At 39.6% G+C, this 20599-nt stretch overlaps 1 protein-coding gene and 1 long non-coding RNA gene across 2 annotated transcripts in view; one reads left to right on the top strand and one right to left on the bottom strand.

Moving 5' to 3' along the window:
• LOC309493066 (uncharacterized protein) overlaps positions 1 to 20599 on the top strand; it is a gene marked incomplete at its 3' end in the record, with an annotated part of 45069 nt that overhangs the window by 10126 nt on the left and 14344 nt on the right. The gene's annotated exons all lie outside the window — the stretch shown is intronic.
• On the bottom strand, positions 9680 to 11573 carry LOC309476641. Its single transcript, XR_014198303.1, has 2 exons — positions 10872 to 11573; positions 9680 to 10450 (listed from the first exon to the last, which is right to left on the bottom strand). It is a non-coding gene; the product is annotated as an uncharacterized lncRNA (long non-coding RNA).

Raw genomic sequence — 20599 nt, 5'->3', positions numbered from 1 at the left:
TGATCTGACGGCGCGGGCGGGTATAGATATATACATAGATGTCACCTTGGCTACTGCAGTTCATTGGAACGAAACCGTAGCCTAGCGACATCTAGTGTATACATCTATACCCGCCCGCTGGAGGGTATAGATGTATACACTAGATGTCGCCTTCGCTACTGCAGTTCATTGGAACGAAACCGTAGCCAAGGCGACATCTATGTATATATCTATACCCGCCCGCGCCGTCAGATCATTTGGACGTGTGCTGTTTTCAAGAGATAACAACGATATAAATACTGTTCGTTTTCTCACACAAACCGCTCGTTTCGTGTCTTAGGCCATCAATGTGTACTTATGATGGGGAATTGTTTCATTTGGACGATGGGGAATTGTTTTAATTTGGACTCTGTGCTTGTGTTTTGAGCCAGTGACCATCGACATGCATTATATGACTGACAGACAAGAACGGTTTGACCTAAAAATATCAAAATTGAAACTACTGCGGAAACAAAGACACCTACATCTTGGATGCCCTTGAGGTAAGCTAAAACATATCAAAAATTAATTTCAAAGAGAACTATCCCTTTAAGAAACACTTCAAATATTTTTTCAAATATTTTCAAAAAATCATGTTCCCATTCACTCCGGCGATGAATTAAAAAAATAATTAAACTAAATTCTATTTAAAAGGTAAAACTTTTAGCCTTCATTTTTAGGCATTAACTAATTCCAATCCCTAATGCCAAAATGTTTTCTTTGTTCACTAAGCAATTTACTGGTCAGGCATTATTGTTAACTCGCAAGACAGTAAGGAGAAAATGACTATTTATATTCTGCAATCACATTTTGGTAATGTATTCATTCCGCCATCACATCTGAGTGCGAAACGCTGCTTGGATAGTTTCGATATATACAAATATTAATAATACAACAATAATTCAATTGTTCATATGTGTTTTATTCTTTTTAGAAGATTTTTTTTTTACTGATTATGAACACAAATTAATCACGACAAACCAAATTAATTGTAATTGTATTAATTGTACCATTGATGAAAACAAGCTGATACCAAGGTATTTTAGGCCTACAATTCTAACATACTTTTTCATGAAAAATCATGATTGTATTTATTTATTTTTCGAAAGTAAGGTTAGTGTAAGCAGCTTCTTGCAATACACTCCTAAATGCGTAATAAAACCTAAGTGCCAACATTACCGCTTTAATGACCGTCTTTTATTTTTCAGTGCAATTGTTTTACAATATATGGCTATTACTGTCATGGAACCTGGATATTGGATAGGGGGGGCTAGCCCAAAAAAAGGTTGAGAACCACTGGTCTAGTGCGACCGGCTCTCTGGTATTAAAAAGTCTTCAGTTAAATTTTGAAGCATGGAATTAATTTATTATGTTTTAAAAGTAATAATTGGAAGATCAATGTACCTCATTCATGGAAGGTTTCAGGGAAAATTATTTATAAAAATACATAAAAATATTTAATAGCAGTTGTCTATTACTGAATTATTTTGATGTACTGAAAATAAAAATGAATTTATTTCATGTCAGACCTGATGGAAGAGAGCGAGGAGAGTGAAGAACTGAGTGAAGTGGAGGAGGAACATCATGTCAAACCTGGAGAAAAACCTTTGAGTCGCTCAAAGACTAAAAATACATTTTTAAAGAAAGAAAGAGCCAAGAAATCTTTCACCTGCACTCAGTGTGGAAAGAGTTTCACAAACAAACAAAGTCTTGAGATTCACATGAGAGTTCACACTGGAGAGAAGCCGTTCACATGTGATCAATGTGGAAAGAGCTTCACAAAAAAATGTCATCTTAATGTTCACATGAGGATCCACACCGGAGAAAAGCCGCACGCATGCGATCAGTGCGGGAAGAGTTTCACAGATTCAGCATACCTTAAGATTCACATGAGGATCCACACTGGAGAGAAGCCGTTCACATGTGATCAGTGTGGAAAAACATTTCATAGTAGATCAGTCCTGAAGACACACCTGACAGTTCATACGAAGGAGAAGCCGCATTCATGTTCTGTGTGTGGAAAGAGTTTTTCATCGCTGCAATATTTGCATATACATCAGAAAATTCACACTGGTGTGAGAGAGTACATGTGCTTTGAGTGTGAGAAGACTTTTACTGCAGCGAACAGTTTAAAAGTGCACCAGAGAATTCACACTGGAGAAAAACCTTACAAGTGTTCACACTGTGACAAGAGATTCAGTCGATCAGGACATCTGAAAAGACATGAGAGGATCCACAGCAGAGAGAAGCCGCACACGTGTGATCAGTGTGGGAAGAGTTTTGCTTTCAAACACTACTTGGAGAAACACATGAAGATCCATGCAGTGGAGAAACCACTTAGTTAACACTATAAGTCTTAATGCACAGATCAGATGGTTTGACCATATCTTTTTTTATATATTTTTATTTTATTCACTAAATTTGTAATTCACAAAATTTGCAATAAGGTTTCATTTGTTAACATTAGTTGAAATATTAACACAGAATGAACAATATATTTCTTACTTAGTTGTATCTTTGGTAAAGTTAGTTGATACAAATACAGTTTTGTTAATTTGTTAATAAATTTTTTTTATGTATCATTAGTATTTCAGGGAGTTTTACTGGCCTCTAGCGGAAAACACCAGCACAAACACACACTTCATTCATTCTTTTTATGACTTTTGATTCATCTTGTTTTTTTCTGACAGAAATATCAAAGTGAATAAAGTGTATTGAACAAACACTCTTAATGATTGTAGCCATGTTTCTCTAAGCTTCTCAGGGTTTTTTTTGTGTGTGTTTTTTTTTTTTTTTTTTGCAGCAGACGGACACACTCGCGTTGTCAGCGCTGCTCTGGCGATTTTATCAGTAAAATATTTTAGCAACTTAAAAAGCCATGATGTTTCTCACTAGTGGGGTGAAGATAAACATAGTTTCGCTATTAGTTGATGCTGCTGCCGAACATAAAGAAAGTCCAGTGTGGCTGCTTGCTTCTGTTAGGAGAAAGTCAGCAGTTCTTTGTAAAACACACTCCGAGTTGAAAAGTTTGGGTCGAGGCCAGAAGATAGTGTTCAGATCCAGCTGTAAAGGGCTGCAAAATGGCAACGAGGAGAAAAAATTAAATAAACTATAGTAAAAAGATGAATATTTGTCTTCTAATATGCATGAGACTGCAAGTCAGAGAAAGGAAAAAGGTTTTTGTTTAAAAGGTACAGTTGTGCTGAAGACAGAGGCGCATTTTGAAGCAAGAGAAACAAGCAGGTTAGAGATCAGGCCATCAGTTCCAGGAACAGATTCAATGTCCTAACAGACAATTAAATGCAGAAACAGCTTTTGATATTGAATGTTATAATAATAAAAAAATGACATTAGGGCTGGGCGATATGGCCTTTTATAAATACCGCCATATTTTTAGGCCATGTCACGATACGCAATATATATCTCGATATTTTGCCTTAGCCTTGAATTAAAACTTTGATGCATACAATCACACCAGTATGATGATTCTATATGTCTACATTAAAACATTCTTGTTCATACTGCATTAATATATGCTAATTTTAAACTTTCATGCAAAAAAGGGGATATCACAACTAAGTCAAAGTTAACATAATTGTATTTATTAAACAGTGAGTGGCACAAACATAAAATTGTCAACAGAAAGTGCATGTTTTGTGCAAAATTGTCAGAGACAACATTTCAAAACAAGACATTAGGGCACGCTTGTGCATGCTGTAACTCACATGGCATTTCAAAACACAAAATTAAAGTGCACTTCTTGTACATAATGCCACTACAATAATTTAAGACAAATAAAGTGCCCTTTTGTGCATGTTGTCATTAAGATGACATTTCAAAACAACACTAAATTTAAGTGCACCTGTTGTGCATAATACCACTAGGATATTTAAAACAAATATATATAATGCGCTTTTGTGCAGGATGTCACAGGTAATTTCAAAATCAGTAAAATAAAAAATAGCTGCATAATAGGAAATCAAATGTTGGAAAAGAAAGTGTATTTATAAAAAGGACCCTCCTTTTAGTTTTTTAATAAACAATCCTATGGTTTCAAACACAATACCTAAACATAAAACAATTCACAAAAGGTGAATCTGGTCCATTATGGAAAAGTTTGCAGCTTTAGTTTTGGTTTCTTCTGCATGAAATATATGGCACAAATAAAAAGTAAAAAAATATGTAGTTGTATTTTGTGCATACTATGTTGTCCCTTTCTAACAACAACCAGTGAATACCAGGTTGTTTAGAGGTTTTGTGCCAAAAACACAAGCCTATCAACGGCGTCTGGTTTGAGAGATGCTCGATGGCATGTAACTATATTACCACTGAATACCCTTTCCGATGGGGAACTGGTGGCGGGCACACAGATATTTTTTTGCCACATTTTTCAGGTTTGGGAACATTTCCTCATGGTCGTTCCACCACTGCAATGGATTTGCTTCACTGTCAACATTAACAGATTGCAAGTAGGCAGACAACTCTTTTTCAATAAGCTCTCTCTGCGACAGTGTGGCGGAAGATGTTGCTGCAGTTTTAAAGAAGCTGCCCAGGGATTTCTTCCTTAGTGGCTCTTCTGGCTGTGATACCGTTGTTGCATCTTGAGGCAGTGAAGCAGCCGACTCAGCTGTGCCCTGGTCAGTCTCATAGAGCATTGCCTCCATCTCGGTTATGGCTCTGCTCTTGATGGCCTCCACCTTTTTTTCTGTGCAGTATGTTATCTTGAACCTGGGATCCACTAAGCCTGCCATGTCCAGCAGGTCGTTAGTGGAAGGATCAGAATACTTCTCCCTCAGGTAATCCAGGATGGAGGCTTTGATAGACTGGGTCAGTGGGGTGTCATTCTCCTGACGTGCCAAGAGGCTGGACTGGAAGAGATGGAGAACAGGCTTGACATAGGACACTGTGACATAGCTCTCACCGGATAGAGCGTCTGTGAATTCCAGGAGAGGTTTGAGAGCCTTGTGCACTGACTCTAGAACTTCCAGGTCTTGCCAGGTGAGAACGAGATGCCGGGTTTTCTTGTCTGCAGCCAAGACTTGAGAAATAGCTTGCTCCTGCTCCAGTACCCGCTCAATCATCTTCTCTCGGGATCCCCACCTGGTAGGAGACTCACTGATGAGCTGGTGTGCCGGGTGGCCAGGTCTCTCCTCCTCTTCCAACTGAAAGAGAAGCTGCTCACTACCTTCTTGCACACAGCAACAGCACGGTCAATACGGGGGTCCTTCATGCTTCTCTCTGAGAATGAAAACAAACATTTAAAATGTTATAATAATCTTAAAGGGTATAGTAATTGTGAAGAAATCCACTCAGCCTAACACTAAACTAATTCTTGGTAATTATTTATTTATATAGTACTGTGTAAAAGTGAAGATGCTATCAACAAATATAAGTTTCAAAATAAAATAAAAAAAGCACAATAAAGAGCAGTCTACTGACACACTAATGCAGAAAAAGAAAGAACATGTAACTCTAAGGTGCCTAAGCTAGTATAGTACAGTATGTACTTTTTTGAAAAATCACTCTCTTTCTCTCTCTCTCTCTCTCTCTCTCTCTCTAATATTCAATACAGCTTTATTGGCATGGGAAACATATGTTAACATTAAATTCTGTGTTATGACCATGCAGTAGGCTATTATAACATTGCTCATATATCAATAAAGATAATTACTATTTTATCACAGTGGTAAAAAACACTCACCAATTGCAAGATGCAGGCGATGGCCAAAACACTGTAGACGTGTCCAGTGGTTCAGGCTCACAGCTTTGACGATGTTAGCTCCGTTATCGGTGGTGATGCACACCTGACGAGCTTCATTTAAATTCCATGACATGAGAGCATCTTGCAGGCCTTGTGCGATGATCCCGCCAGTGTGATCCTCAGGAAGAAAGCTCGTCTGAAGGCACTTGCTTTTCAACTCCCAATTGTCTATATAGTGGACCGTCAAACTGAGGTATGGCTCACATGTTCGGCTGCTCCATATGTCGGCAGTTGTTGAGAAGTGGGTCACATTTACAAGCTGACTGGCCAGCTCTTCCCTCACTTTAATGTACAACTCAGGCAGCGCTTTCTCTGCAAAATATTTGCGACCCGGCAGATTATATCTTGGGTCAAGTGTGTTGATGAGCTTTCTGAACCCGGGCTTTTCAACAACATTAACCGGGGCCATGTCTTTCGCGATGTGGTGGGTTAGTGCACACGTTATCTCCTTCTGTTTTTGACTGTTTTTGTCGTACGGCATTGATCTGGAAATAGAAGAGGCCAAACTCAGTTGCGTGAGTGCTGGTTGCTTAGGCACTTTCTTTGATATTGCACCGCTCTGAGATGTTGTCGTGCGGAGTTTCAAGCACTCTTCATTTTCTAGCGGGTGGTTTCTCAAATGGTGATATAAATTTGATGTACTGTACATTTTGAAGCGATGCTTTTACGACAGATTTTGCATATCACCGTTGTTTGTTCAACATCTTCCTTCTTGAAACCAAACCACCGCCAGACGATGGATCCTGTGCTGTTTCTTTTTTTTATTAATTCGTCCTCCTCCATGTGTAACCGTTAGCACCTGCTGCCGCTATCTTTCTGCTGGTCGAGGGCGTATGACGTTGCATGCGCGACAGACTGATGTTTGTAACTATGTGCGTTTGTTTTGTCTCTCTGTGAGAGGGAAAGACGAGAAAGAGTGTGAGAAGCCTGGAGTTAAATGTCCGCGAGTATGTAAAAGTTAATCTACAAACAAGCATCAAAAATAAAATAAAATAAGCTTCTTAACTTAGGTTATCAAGGTAATCATTATGCTTGCTTCGATGCTGGACAGGACAAGAGGGGGAAAAAACAAAGAAAAAAAAAAATGTCCGCGAGTTTCAGGATATAGTAATTTTCTACATCGCACGGTCTACAAGCCGCGATATATCGAGTATATTCGGTATATCGCCCAGCCCTAAATGACATACTGATTAAAGGAGAACTCCGGGCAATTTTTAGCAACTTAGCCATTGTTTAAATTCACGTAAAATAGTGTTTTAGACGGCTAGCTGTAATCTCGTGCTGAAGTCCCGTGGGAACTCAGTTGTAGCCGGAAAAAGGTAAACAACAGTGTGCAGGTGGGAGGAGCGTCATGTGTGTAAATGAAAGTTTTGCAAACAAGACTACAAAAACATGTATTACTGCACATCTCTCCTCAAGCCGTGTCTGCACAAATGGAAGGATAAATAAAGTTTGCATTACCTCCACAGTGGTTGTACGCGTCTTCGTCCACGGAATGGCATTTTTCTTCAACCTGCCCCGCTGTGTTGTGTCTGTGTAGTCAGCTTTTTCAAAGTGTTCGCTGCAAATGCGGTAATCTTTAGCGCGTAGTACTCTTATGGGAGTTAGCACATCAAGTTGAAGTACAACTAGCCACAACTGCAGAATATCGAGGTCATGGAAAGGAAGACGATGAAAATGTAAAAAAAATTATTTTCGCATTCTGTTGCCACAATTTGGAACGGCACAAACGCAAACCATTTCTTCTTCACTTGTGAGCAACTCCGATCATCACTCTTCACACACACGACGCTCCTCACACCTGCACACTGTTGTTTACCTTTTTCCGGCTACAACTGAATTCCCATGGGACTTCAGCGCGAGACTACAGCTAGCCGTCTAAAACACTATTTTACGTGAATTTAAACAATGGCTAAGTTGCTAAACGCATCTTGTTGTCATGTAAGGGCCCTGTTCATGTTGGACAGACATTTTAATTGCATTTTGTGTCTGTTAACAGGCACAAAGACACCCTTTATGTATATGCCCCCATAACTGCCGTTATAGCTGAGTGGGAGCTCTGGACATTAGCTGTAGTAGCTCCGTGTTGCAAGCACCGATCCGGTTCGTTTTTTTTTTTCTTCTATAGACAGTACTCACAAAGGTCTAACGATCAAGATTAACTTAAAAATTGCCCGGAGTTCTCCTTTAAGGGAAAAAGATTCAGGAAATATTGAGGGCCCAGACTGTACCAGATAAATGATTAGTTCTTCTCTCAGGTCATTGTGTCTGAGTCGTTTGATTATCAAGTCGACATCATCAACGAAGAGTCAACCGAAGACTCGAGAGGTGAACTTATCATTTCTGTTTCTTGTACAGAACCTATAAGATGTTGCGCATGTGCGGTCAACATAAAATGAACAAATCGTTCATGATCGAGCCATCACTATTCGAACGACAAAACATCTATAAACCAACATAATTATGCAAAAATAACAACAAGGATTACACACCGCTTCTCTTCATTCCAGCTGCTCTCTTTCTGCTGGTTGTGCAAAGCTGTGTTGAGACAGTAATCATTTCAGTTTATTTTGTAAAAACTGTTTTGTTTAAAGGGGTGGTATAATGCCCTTTTCACAAGATGTAAAATAAGTATTTGGTGTCTCCAGAGTGTGTATGTGAAGTTTTAGCTCAAAATACCCCACATATATTTTTATATAACATGTAAAATTGTCACACTTTGAGGGTGAGCAAAAACACAGTTTTTGTGTCTGACCCTTTAAATGCAAATGAGCTGCTGCTCCCGGCACAGGGGGCAGAGCTTCAACAGCTCGTGTCCTTTTACCTCACACGCACATGCACTGAAAATTTCAAAAACGTTCAGCCTTTTATGTTCAAACTGGACCATAAACTCCGACATGGCAGGTCCCAAGCCCAGATGCGAAAGGAGGATGGTTGGGCGAGGGGCTAGCAACCCCTCCCCGTAAAAAACACCACCGCTACAGAAACATTAACAAGAAAATCAAGACACCAAGGTCCTGGGGAAGGATGGATCCTACGCAGGAGAACTTATGAGGCCTGATAGTGAAAGCCTCATGGAAGCAATCAGGCCGACGACCATCTTGTTTACCAGTACAACAACTACCATCGGAACATGGAACGTCCGTACCATGTTCGAAGCGGGAAAGACGGCACAAGTAGCAGCCGAGATGAGGAGCTGCAAACTAACAATGAGAGTCCAGATGGAATGGTGCAGGCCAAAAGAGACTCTGCACCGGAGAGCTAGTGCTGTTCTCAGGACATGAAGATGACGCTGCGCCTCGCACCCATGGAGTAGCCCTGATGCTGTCCAAGACTGCCCAGAGAGCACTCACTGGCTGGGAGGCACATGGATCACGGATCCTAACAGCTTCTTTCAGAACCAGGATGAGGAGAATCAATATGGATGTCATCCAGTGCTATGCTTCCAACGAATGACAGCGACGAAGAAGATAAAGAGGACTGCTCGCCATCATCCAGAACCGTCCGAACAGAAACATCATTGTAGTTATGGGTGACTTCAACGCACAGATCGGTAGCGACAACAGAGGATATGAGGAGATCATGGGTCAACAGGGTATTGGCGTAATGATCGACAATGGAGAGAGGTTTGCCGACTTCTGCGCCACAAGCAACCTTGTCATTGCAGGGAGATTCTTCCAACACAAAAGGATACACAAAGCTACATGGGTGTCACCAGCAGGGTGGGAATTATGTAATTTTAGGGGCAAGGCCATTTGGCCTCCACCTTTTTTTTTTTTTTAGGGGCACCAAGGTCATATGACAGGGCACAAAGGCCATCGTACAATTCGATGGTTTTCCCATTCAGATTGATACCATAACATCCTAATTTGGAATAAGACATGGATTATGACTTTAAAAAAAAACAAAAAAAAAAAATTTTTAATGAGAGAGAGAGCGCCATTACATCCAGAAGGTATACACCCTCACACAACAATAGAAACAACATAAATGCTAATAAAAGCATTCAGAAACAACACAAATGCCAATAAAAGCATTCAGAAACAACACAAATGCCAATAAAAGCATTCAGAAACAACACAAATGCCAATAAATTAATAATTTCCTGCATTGTCGAACGCTCTTCTTCATGTGTTTCAAATATGGACTATAATGTTCAGTAGAGCGCCCTCAGGCTGCTGGTATGAATTGAAAACACAGCACATCAGTATTACAGCGCTCATAATGATTACATCGACGCATTTGGCTATAAATTCAATAAAATATTATTCCTGTCAATAGAAATCTGATGTAAACTGAGAATATATCAATATTTCTCCAAATCTGCACACTTTTGAGCTAAAAGCCGTGAGGGACGTTGTTTTGTGAATCGCTTTCATGACGACAGCACAGGAGTTTTTTATGAATGGGAGCGTCTGACGCTCATAATTCATATTAAAGGTATCGACTCATTTTTGCATTTCATAACTCCTGACACAAATTAAGACATAACTGTCAATATAAATTTCTCAGAATACAATAGTGTTCAAATACTGAAACGTGAGTCTTATATCTTTTTAATGATGTAAGTTATAGTTTGTCAAGGTAATAACATTAAATCTTATAGTAACTTTGAACTATAAAAAAAAAAAAAAAAACGCTTCAGTGCGCCGACGCCGTTACCTCTGGAACCTTGCATAGGGCCCTTTTCTGAAAAGGGCACTTATCTACTAGCAAATAGATTTTGATATTTTTAGGTCAAACCGTTCTTGTCTGTCAGTCATATAATGCAGGTCTATGGTCAGGGTCTCAAAGAGCAGCCATCCACAGAGTCCAAATTAAAACAATTCCCCATCGTCCAAATTAAACAATTCCCCATCGTAAGTACACATTGATGGCCTAAGACACGAAACGAGCGGTTTGTGTGAGAAAACGAACAGTATTTATATCGTTTTTACCCAGGCCCGGCTGCAGAATGAAATGACTGAGGGGGCATGTGAAATTGTTAAGGGGGCTTAACTTTATACCATCAATGAACAATACACACTGATAACTTGCTTAGTAAAAAAAGATAAGGCAGCATCATTTATTATGCATATTTTAACCCTTTCACGCTTAATTTGAATATTCTAACTGACTCCCCATAGTGAGTTTTTTCAAGGCGACTGTTATTTTAGAATTTAGAACGTTCCCCCTTAATGTTTCCATGGCGACGCGTCATATTTGTCACGTGACACACCGTGGATGTATCGCTTTTATTTCCTTTTCCCTTTTTTATTCAAAATCAACAGATTTTGCTAAACCCATTTTATTCTATCTGATATTCCGATTCTCAAAAATGTGTATGTGAGTGAGAGTGTGTTTGGTCATTTAAAAACCTTTATAAATAATCTTGATCTTGATCTATAACGTGAGATGGCTGTTTCTTTGTGCCGCAGTTCAGAGAATCCTGTGAGTCATCAATTTCTCCCGAAATACATGCAAGAAAGTGGAATAGAAGAATAGAGTAAACTACTTTATAGTTACTACCACTGTGTTTGTCTGATATGAATAACACACGTCGGCAAATTATATTTGAATAGTTTGTTATTGCTGCTTCCACAGACATCAGTGTGTATTTTACAAACTCCAAATGTATTGTTTTACTAGTGCTTAGTGTGTATTTAAATGTCTGAAACCTAAAATAAACATTGTGAGGTTGAAAACACTGCATAGTTGTGATATGACAGCGCTGAGCGCGTCCGACTCTGGCTCAGCGCCAACCAACGCGCGAAAGCACAGTTTGAATCTGGCAGTTATGTCGTCACTTAACATTCTAAATCCCATATGTGGGACCGTACTCTCAGGGGCACTGAAATAAAAAATCCCATATATGGGACTGTACCGCTCAAAAAGTTAATCATTTAATTTGTAACCATGAATACAAAAATGAAACTGAGGGGGCACAAATAAGATCTGAGGGGGCAATGCCCCCTTTTGCCCCCTCGTGGCGCCGGGCCTGTTTTTACCTCTTGTAACACAGCGACGTCCAAGTGATCTGAGGGCGCCCGCGCTTCCTGCTGTGTGACGTGTGCGCAGACTGGTGCATAGATAGACATATAGATTTCGCCTTGGCTACGGCAGTTCATGAACGAATGCCGTAGCCAAGGCGAAATCTAGTGTATATATCTATGCACCAGTTTCGACAACAGAGTGTCGTTCTTCTGTTGGTGCTCACGTTACATGCTTCTTGCACTGCTGTTTTGATGCGTGAGATCATCGATGTGATTATGACACTGCACCTGCGCGAATCCACAAACTAATTGAAGTTCAGAGACTACTTGGGTGGAACTTGGACAGGGCCAGGGCACACAGGCCACTGTGGCCGTACGATGATTTTTTTTTCACGGGGCATGAAGGCCAAAGTGTAGGGCAACGGCGGCCGTGGCCGCGGTATAATTCCCACCCTGGTCACCAGATTTGTCAACAGAGAACCACATGTGTGTATTGGGAGGAAGTTTAGACGGTCACTTCAAGAAGTGAGAGTGAGACGAGGAGCAGACGTCACCTCCGACCATCATCTCTTGGTTGCCTGATTGAGACTGAAGCTGAAGAGACACAGGTACAGCCCAGACCTGCCGACCACGATTCAACACCTCACCCTTGAAGGACACAACGAAGCTACAAGAGTTCAAGATCACACTCATAAACAAATTTGAAGTCTTGAAGGAACTGATTGAGGATGAGAGCCTGGAAGATAAGTGGCAAGAGGTGAAGACAACAGTTGTATCAATGTGTCAGGAAGTTCTGAGCCCAAAGAAACACAATCACAAGGAGTGGCTTTCAACAGAGACTCTGGAGAAAATAGAGGAAAGAAAAAGGAAGAAATCAATAGTCATCAACAGCCGTACAAGAGCAGGAAAAGTCAGGGCACAGAAGGAAAATACAGAAGCATAAAGGAGAGCATAAAATCAGACAAGAAGAACTATGTGGTGTCCTTGGCCAAGGAAGCAGAAACAGCAGCCCACAAGGGGAACATGAGGGACCTGATATACAGCACCATCAAGAAGCTGTCCGACAAGTTCAATAAGACTGAGAGACCAGTAAAGAGCAAAGATGGTCAGACCATACCCGAGGAGGAAGGACAGAAGAGAAGATGGGTGGAGTACTTTGAGGAGTTGTTAAACAGTCCAGCGCCACAAGACCCACCTGATATACAGCCAGTGGACAGCGACCTGCCCATCAACTGCAACCCGCCCACGAAAGAAGAGATCCACAAGGCTATCCAGCAGCTGGAGAACGGAAAGTCTGCAGGACCTGATGGCATTACAGCAGAGGCGCTGAAGGCCGATGTGGAGACCAGCGTGGAGATGTTCTACCAACTTTTCCAAAAAGCTAGATTGGAAGGAAGGTTACCTTGTTAAAATTCCAAAGAAAAGAGACCTCAGCTGCTGCTCCAACTACCGAGGCATCACACTGCTGTCCATCCTAAGCAAAGTATTCAACTGGGTGATTCTAAACAGGTTGAAAGAGACAGTAAACCCTCGGCTTAGAGATGAACAAGCGGATTTCTGCAAAGCTAGATCTTGTACCGACCAGATCACAACGCTGCGCATCATCCTCGAACAGTCACTCGAATGGAACACACCCCTCTATGTCAACTTCATTGACTACGAGAAAGCTTTTGACAGCGTGGAAAGGCAGATACTCTGTGGTCAGCGCTCCTACACACCCAGTCCCACTTTTATCTAACTACACCGATACGATCTATCTAGCTAGCTATCTTCGTTGCTGGACAAACCCCAATGGTCTCGAGCAACACCAAGCGTCCCCATTTCTTTGCCGAGCGCAGAAAAGCCAGTCACGTTCACCACTGTTGAGCCCACATTCACTCACCTCTCCTCTCTTCAGGCCCTGTTTACACGTACATGGTTATTTAGAAAAACTGAGACATTTCCCTTCATTTGAGACCTTCGTTTACACGCAAATGGAGAATTCACGTCTGAAAACGATTCTTTCTACATTTACATTTATTCATTTAGCTGACGCTTTTATTCAAAGCGACTTACAATTGCTATATATGTCAGAGGTCGCACGCCTCTGGAGCAACTAGGGGTTAAGTGTCTTGCTCAGGGACACATTGGTGTCTCACAGTGGATTCGAACCCGGGTCTCTCACACCAAAGGCATGTGTCTTATCCATTGCGCCACTACCACCCCTAAGAACTCCAAAAGATTTTGGAAAACTTTGTTTGCACATTTGCATGTAAACTGAGAAAAACTGAGTTTTAGGAAGCCGACGTCACAGTATGTGACTATGTTCGGGATTCTGATTGACTAACGTGAGCTTAAGCTTCTTGTTACACTGCTCTTGACGGCATATACACAGGTTCGTGTAAGGGTGATTCTTAGACTATGGGCACTTTTATGTACTTTGGTCATATTTTTAAAAATACATAATTTTGGACAAATTCCTCTTTCTTTTTCAAAGTAACAATAAAACCTCCTTAAAAACTTTTTACTACCTTTCTATTATGATTTTTTCATACTTTTCAACCTCCTTATAGGTGTCAAAATCACTGTTTTCTCCTTGTCGCAAACCCAGGATTTTTAACTTTAACAATGAAAATACAGTTTAAAAATATGACTTATCTGGTAACTATTAATATACCTAAATTAAGTACTAGTAAAATAATTAAAATACATTATAGTATTTAATGTGAGACCACCATCAATATTACTTTTTATACAAAATATAGCTGTTGCACAGTATTGGTGTCATTTCCACCACAACACTGTAATGTCCCTTTAAAAAGTTTTTGTGAAAGATTGTTTAGGTGGTTTCTATGGAAATGTTAAGAGACATCAGAGCACATGTTGGACGTGGAGGGAATTTTACATTTTCATCAAGAACAAAAGAAGAAAAATCAAGGTAAATATTGCTTGATCACTTCATATATTTATTCTACGTCATTTCCAGACATGCTGTACCTTCAAGGGTGTTTTTAAAAAGTTAAGTTAAATAAGAGTATTTTGCATACATTAAATGCTATGTATTAATTCAAAGCTAATCAGTGAAGCTATCTTCCATTTTTTCACACAAAACTACAGAAATGTCATTTCCACCACACTGCCCTCTGTGGTGGAAATGACAGCATGTGGTGGAAATGACATTTATGACTACAAAGTACAATTGATATGGATTGCAAGAGTAGATTTCTGTAATACTTTTTATATTATAATATTGTAATAAATTGAGTTTACTAAGTGTGATGAGTTTAAGAGTTTTTTCTAATAAATATCTCTACTGTTTCTCTACATTCACGTTAATTCATTGTCATTTCCACCACCAGCCTGTCATTTCCATCACCACACACATTTTTAAAAAATATTTAAAAAGTTCTCATCACACATTAAAAATGTATCCACAATTTGCGAGATCATGCTCTACTAAATATAAAATTTATTTTCTAATAAGCTCTTGCCCAAACCAATATTAAATTTCAGAGTGTGACAGGTGTACAGTTCACCATTTGGTCCTTAGGGCAGTTAATTTATCTCATTGACAAATGTATAATTATTGTACATCGTGGAAAAACTGATAAAACTAGTTACAAAAATGATCTTAGACAATTGTTGAGTGGCATAAGTTATTCTGTTTTTAAATAACAGCTGTATATTGAGATGTGGTGGAAATGACATTTGTTAATTGCAGGTCGGAATTTTTTTTAAATATTAACAATTTCTCTTGTAATCTAAGTTTGTCCTCTTACAGACCTTAAAACTAGACAGATTATTTAAACTTATGAGACTGTCTTAAGTGACTTTTGAACAAGTTTTTTTTAATTCAACTTTACAAGCCTAAAAGTGCCCTAGTTGAAGAAACGCCAGTAAACACTTCTGAAAACTGACAAGTGTGCACAATGTTATTTTTGAAAACAGTGAGGGGATGAAATGTCCATTTATGAAAATAGCCGGCCACATGTAAATGTAAATGTCCTAAATGTCCTCCACTCCAGGTGAGATCAAATTATCCCTGCCTTCAGTCAATACAACGAAAAAGTGTTGCAGAAAGGTTCAGATGGGCGAAACCAAAGCCAAACAAAAAGATAAATCCTCAGCAATCATCACATTATGCTGCTGTAGTTATTTAGTTGTAGTGGATGATTTTACAGTATTGTATTTAAATAGAGCAGTTTTATAGGCTTTTATCATGAATTCTTTCTCAAATAATGTGTTTCTAACAGCAAACACTCAGAATAAAGTGAGATGATCTGCTGATGATCCTGAATGGCTTGTTGAATGAGTGTTGATAGTCTGAGGCTCATCAATATTAACAGATCTGCTGAAAACACTCTTTATTTCATGACAATAGTTCCTGTTTTCACCTCATTTATTATGCTGATGTCTTCAGATCTCCTGTAAATTGACACTTAAAGCTCATTTCATTGGTGTCAGCAGACTGAGGGTATGTGTTGGTTACAAATATGTGACACTCACAAAAATAGGTTTTGTTGAGACTGTTTTCTTTTGTTTTCTTTCCTTTTATTACAAATTAAATACTATTGAGAGAATACAAAGAAGCACGTTATGACATGCTGTTTCACAAAACGGACACAAGGTGGCATTACCTTTCAGCCGCGTCACTCTGGGACCCTTAGCGAGGTGCGGAGGAATACAAGCTCATAATCCGGCTGAATGGAAAAAGAGCAACTGTTGTCCCGCGTGTAATGATAGAGGCTGGTTTTATGGAGTAGTGGCAACCCTGCCTAGTATATGTTTGCGCATGTGCAGAGGGTGGAGGGTTGTTGAGATTAGCACAGTGTGTAGGTGTTTCTCAATGTCAAGGATACTTCCTTGGCAGGACTGGTCCTTCCAAGTCACTTCCTTCAGAGGCTAGGCGAGGCTCCTCTTTAGCATTCGGAGAACACGTAAATGGAACAGGCTAGCAAGTGCACGTCAGTGCGTCATTACGTCAGTGAAAATGAAAAACAGAGCGTTGCTATGGACGCAGTTCTGTTCACTCAGGCAATATAATCGTTTTTAAATCAATAAACTCCTTTTTAATCATATTGATTATTTGACTGTGAAGTGTGTTTAAACAGTGCGGGTCAATTTGATCCATAACATAATGGATGTAATTCTTTTTTTAAAACAAATGTTTGGTAACGTAAATATATTTACATTTGAAAGCATATTGACCCGTTAACCCTCCGACTCCGTTAACGTCCAACATTTGAATTTTTTGAACAAGATAACAAAGCTGCGCGCATAGGATTGTGGGTGATTTAAGAGCGCGAAGGCTACACATATGCATCCTTTCCTGTATATGGGATATTTTTCGAACGAAGGACTCAGTCCTTGGTGGAAATTCCGAGGATCCTCGACATTTGAACAGTCCTTAGACGGATGTCGATGACGTAGCATCCTCGAAATTCTGGCTTCCGAGGATCCTTCCTTGACATTGAGAAACGCCTTGTGTGTGTGTGGCGGCACGCCATTGTGAAAGAGACTAATAAATGTAAAAAGCTACTCTTCGATTTATCTGGAGTCTGTGTAATTGACAAAGGAACATCCTGACCAAAACATGGTGTCAGAAGTGGTTTCAGAAGTGAAAGTTTGTGGATTACATATACACGTGTGACGAGAAAACAGAGGAAATGGAAGGATTACAGCCGCCTCCGAAGCTTCAATTGTCCGGTAATGTTGCTGAAAATTGGAGACGATTTAAGCAACGATTTCTTCTATATCTATCTGCGATTGATGGAGATCGTAAGTCTGAGAAAATGAAAGCGTCATTATTTCTTCATGTGGTTGGTGATGAAGCTTTGGAAGTATATAATAATTTCACTTTTGAAGAAGGAGAGAGTTTGAAGTTACAGCCGATAATGGACCAGTTTGAAGCGTTTTGCATACCCAAGAGAAATGTTACTTATGAAAGGCATCGATTTTTCACGTGCATGCAGAAAAGCGGAGAAACAATTGATCAGTATGTTACGGAGCTCAAACATAGGAGTAAAACTTGTGAGTTTGGAGAGTTAACAGATTCGTTGGTCAAAGATAGAATTGTGTGTGGAATACCTGACAATGGATTGAGGGAAAGGTTACTTCGAGAACAGGATTTGGACTTGGAGAAAGCGCTTTCACTTTGTTAAATGAGACCTGTGCTGTGGATGTTGTAAAGAAGTATCAGACACCCGGTGTAAGTGCAAGACAAGCGACGCAACAGGAACGAAGCAGGATGGTAATTGATAAGCCTCAAAGAATGTGCGATCGTTGTGGGATGTCCAGCTTATGGGAAAAATTGCAACAATTGTGGTAAAATGAATCATTATGCACGTTGTTGTAAAAGTAAACGAACATCAAGCCAAGTAAATGCCGTTACTGAGTGTGAATTGGAAGAATTCTATGTGGATGTAGTAGCAGAAGGTGGAGGTGAACAGAAAGAGTGGACGGTACAACTGCAAATAAACAATAGTATAGTAGCATTTAAGCTTGACACTGGAGCTCAAGTTAATATCATTTCTGAAACTGAATTCAACAAACTAAGGCCTCGACCAAAGTTGCATGCTGCTAAATTGAAAGTAACTGGATACTCTGGAGCGGACATACCAGTGAAAGGAAAATGTGTTGCAAAAATGCGATATAAGGATAAAGTACACAGTCTGTCATTTGTAGTGGTGCCGAAGGATTTTCAAGTGATTTTGGGCTTGTCTGCTTGTGAGAGGCTGCATCTGGTGAAGAGAGTGCTGGTGGTAGAAGAATCAAAAGAGTCTGAACCCGAGTATGACTCAATCCTAACCGAGTACAGGGATGTGTTTAAAGGCTTAGGCTGTCTGTCAGAGGAGCACACAATCCAAATTGATGAAACTGTACCTCCAGTTATGCATCCATGTCGAAAGGTACCGTTTGCACTTCAAAGACAATTAAAAGAAGAGCTGGATAGAATGGAGAGTTTAGGAGTTATACAAAAAAATGATCAGCCCACAGAATGGGTTAGTTCATTGGTGATTGTGGACAAGAAGAATGGAAAACTTTGAGTTTGTCTTGATCCTAGAGATTTGAACAGAGCAATTAAGAGAGAACATTTCAAGCTTCCTACACGTGAAGAGATTATGTCCCAATTTGCAAATGCCAAATATTTTAGCAAATTAGATGCGTCATCAGGATTTTGGCAGTTAAAATTGGATGTTGCCAGCTCAAAACTTTGCACGTTTAATACACCATATGGAAGATATTGTTTCTTAAGGCTTCCTTTTGGAATTGCTTCGGCTCCTGAGGTGTATCATAAAACAGTGCATATGATTTATGAACACATGGAAGGTGGTGATACATCGATGGATGCCAAAATTGTCTGGGGAGGTTCGAAAGAAGAAGATGATTCAAGATTAAGAGGGGTTCTGGAAGCAACCAGGCGTGCAAATCTGAAGTTGAACAGAGAAAAGTGCCAATTGGCGGTGACTGAGTTAACGTTATTGGGTGACATCATTAGTAGTGCTGGAGTGCGACCAGATCCCATGAAGATTTCTGCTATCGAACATATGCCAAGACCGAAATGTGTAAAAGATGTTCAGAGATTCATGGGTATGTTGAACTATATGAGTAAATTCATACCTAATCTGTCTGAGAAGATAGCTCCATTAAGATGGCTGACAGAAAAATAATGAATGGAATTGGAACCATGAACAGGAGTCTGCATGGCAACAGTTGAAAGTGATCCTAACTAAAGAGCCAATCTTGAAATTTTATGACCCCAAACGTTCTATTAAGATTTCAGCTGATGCTATCCAGAAGTGTGTGCGTTGAACACAACTACGGCAGAAATGTGATTTCATGCCTGAAATCAATATTTGCTCGACACCGAGTACCAACTGAAGTGTTTACAGATAATGGCCCTCAATTTGTTAATGCTAGTTTCCAGAGTTTTTCAAAAGACTGGGACTTCACACTTCAGACATACAACATCGAGTCCATATTTTCCCCAGTCTAATGGACTTGTGGAGAAATCAGTTGGAGTTGTGAAAAGGTTGATGCAAAAGGCAAGAGATGGTGGAAGTCCCTACATGGGACTGCTTGCTTATCGTAGTACTCCTCTTGAGTGTGGAAATTCCCCGGCATATCTTTTGATAGGACGACGTCTTCGTTCTAATTTACCTATGTCTGAGGCAGTGGCGGCTGGTGAAAAATATTTTAGGTGGGTCTGGTTTTGCTGGGGGTCTGGGGGCTTCTCCCCCAGAATTTTTTTAATTTCATAGATGTGATTTTCTGCATTCTGGTGCATTTTAGGCCACCCATGTCCCTTGCTTATACCAATAAAATAACTCAAACCAGTCAATACCAATGGTCTAAAAAGACAATATTAATTGAACTGCCATGTAGAAGTCAACAGTTTCACAGGTAATGATAATGAACAAGTTGCATGTTTATTATGCTCCGTGTCCAGATAGAAACACAGTAATCCAGCTCAGAACTTCGAAACAAAAAAAAGCAAAGCAAACATACAGTTACATTCCTATTGAGATCACTATTTTAATGGCAAATGTGTGTAAAATGTGGTGTGTGTGTGACTGTGAGTGAGAGAGAGAGACTGAGTGAGTAAGAGAATGACAGCATAAAAATGAATACGCTATATTTACTCAATAAAATTGTGGCAACAGATTACAAGTAATAGTATTGATTAAATTTAACAAATTAGAATTGAGTTATTGAATTAATTCCTTAAAAGTTAACCATTTAAAATGCCTAAAATGTAAAAAAAAAAAAAAAATCTGAATTAAGAATTCTTTCTTTTTTATTTCCAACATTGAAGACAACTGATGTTAACAAGCAGAGTCACTGAAGGAGAAAGCCATAATTTAAGTCA

The sequence above is a fragment of the Leuciscus leuciscus genome, assembly GCF_965113295.1.
Source record: "Leuciscus leuciscus genome assembly, chromosome: 1".
Taxonomy (NCBI): domain Eukaryota; kingdom Metazoa; phylum Chordata; class Actinopteri; order Cypriniformes; family Leuciscidae; genus Leuciscus; species Leuciscus leuciscus.
This window is presented reverse-complemented; position numbering and strand designations above follow the sequence as displayed.